Genomic DNA, 2,500 nt, shown 5'->3' with positions numbered 1-2,500 from the left:
TCCCTGAGCCGTGAGCTTTATCATACCTCTGCTTAAAGCTATGTATGGATCCTGCCTCCACTACATCGCTTCCCAAACTATTCCACTTACTGACTACTCTGTGGCTGAAGAAATACTTCCTAACATCCCTGTGATTCATCTGTGTCTTCAGCTTCCAACTGTGTCCCCTTGTTACTGTGTCCAATCTCTGGAACATCCTGTCTTTGTCCACCTTGTCAATTCCTCTCAGTATTTTGTATGTCGTTACCATGTCCCCCCTATCTCTCCTGTCCTCCAGTGTCGTCAGGTTGATTTCCCTTAACCTCTCCTCGTAGGACATACCTCTTAGCTCTGTGTGTGTATGTGTGTGTGTGTGTGTGTGTGTGTATGTGTGTGTGTGTGTGTGTGTGTGTGTGTGTGTGTGTGTGTGTGTGTGTGTGTGTGTGTGTGTGTGTGTGTGTGTGTGTGTGTGTGTGTGTGTGTGTGTGTGTATGTGTATGTGTGTGTGTGTGTGTACTCGCCTAATTGTACTCACCTAATTGTGGTTGCAGGGGTCGAGACTCAGCTCCTGGCCCCGCCTCTTCACTTTCACTGAGTGCTACTAGGTCCTCTCTCTCCCTGCTCCAAGAGCTTTTTCATACCTCGTCTTAAAGCTATGTATGGTTCCTGCCTCCACTACCTCACTTGCTAGGCTGTTCCACTTCCTGACTACTCTATGACTGAAGAAATACTTCCTAACATCCCTTTGACTCATCTGGGTCTTCAACTTCCAACTGTGACCCCTTGTTTCTGTGTGTGTGTGTGTGTGTGTGTGTGTGTGTACTCACCTAGTTGAGGTTGCGGGGGTCGAGGCTGAGCTCCTGGCGTGTACTCACCTAGTTGTACTCACCTAGTTGAGGTTGCAGGGGTCGAGTCCAAGCTCCTGGCCCCGCCTCCTCACTGGTCGCTACTAGGTCACTCTCCCTGAACCATGAGCTTTATCGTACCTCTGCTTAAAGCTATGTATGGATCCTGACTCCACTACATCGCTTCCCAAACTATTCCACTTCCTGACTACTCTGTGGCTGAAGAAATACTTCCTAACATCCCTTTGATTCATCTGTGTCTTCAACTTCCAACTGTGTCCCCTTGTTACTGTGTCCAGTCTCTGGAACATCCTGTCTTTGTCCACCTTGTCAATCCCTCTCAGTATTTTGTAAGTCGTTATCATGTCCCCCCTATCTCTCCTGTCCTCCAGTGTCGTCAGGTTGATTTCCCTTAACCTCTCCTCATAGGACATACCTCTTAGCTCTGGGACTAGTCTTGTTGCAAACCTTTGCACTTTCTCTAGTTTCTTTACATGCTTGGCTAGGTGTGGGTTCCAAACTGGTGCCGCATACTCCAATATGGGCCTAACGTACACGGTGTACAGGGTCCTGTGCGTGTGTGCTCGCGCGCGCGTGCGTGCGTGCGTGCGTGCGTGTGTGTGTGTGTGTGTGTGTGTGTGTGTACTCACCTAGTTGAGGTTGCGGGGGTCGAGTCCAAGCTCCTGGCCCCGCCTCTTCACTGATCGCTACTAGGTCACTCTCCCTGAGCCGTGAGCTTTATCATACCTCTGCTTAAAGCTATGTATGGATCCTGCCTCCACTACATCGCTTCCCAAACTATTCCACTTACTGACTACTCTGTGGCTGAAGAAATACTTCCTAACATCCCTGTGATTCATCTGTGTCTTCAGCTTCCAACTGTGTCCCCTTGTTACTGTGTCCAATCTCTGGAACATCCTGTCTTTGTCCACCTTGTCAATTCCTCTCAGTATTTTGTATGTCTTTATCATGTCCCCCCTATCTCTCCTGTCCTCCAGTGTCGTCAGGTTGATTTCCCTTAACCTCTCCTCGTAGGACATACCTCTTAGCTCTGGGACTAGTCTTGTTGCAAACCTTTGCACTTTCTCTAGTTTCTTCACGTGCTTGGCTAGGTGTGGGTTCCAAACTGGTGCCGCATACTCCAATATGGGCCTAACGTACACGGTGTACAGGGTCCTGAATGATTCCTTATTAAGATGTCGGAATGCTGTTCTGAGGTTTGCCAGGCGCCCATATGCTGCAGCAGTTATTTGGTTGATGTGCGCTTCAGGAGATGTGCCTGGTGTTATACTCACCCCAAGATCTTTTTCCTTGAGTGAGGTTTGTAGTCTCTGGCCCCCTAGACTGTACTCCGTCTGCGGTCTTCTTTGCCCTTCCCCAATCTTCATGACTTTGCACTTGGTGGGATTGAACTCCAGGAGCCAATTGCTGGACCAGGTCTGCAGCCTGTCCAGATCCCTTTGTAGTTCTGCCTGGTCTTCGATCGAGTGAATTCTTCTCATCAATTTCACGTCATCTGCAAACAGGGACACCTCAGAGTCTATTCCTTCCGTCATGTCGTTCACAAATACCAGAAACAGCACTGGTCCTAGGACTGACCCCTGCGGGACCCCGCTGGTCACAGGTGCCCACTCTGACACCTCGCCACGTACCATGACTCGCTGCTGTCTTCCTGA

Source organism: Cherax quadricarinatus, chromosome 30 (assembly GCF_038502225.1).
Source record: "Cherax quadricarinatus isolate ZL_2023a chromosome 30, ASM3850222v1, whole genome shotgun sequence".
NCBI lineage: Eukaryota > Metazoa > Arthropoda > Malacostraca > Decapoda > Parastacidae > Cherax > Cherax quadricarinatus.
This window is presented reverse-complemented; position numbering follows the sequence as displayed.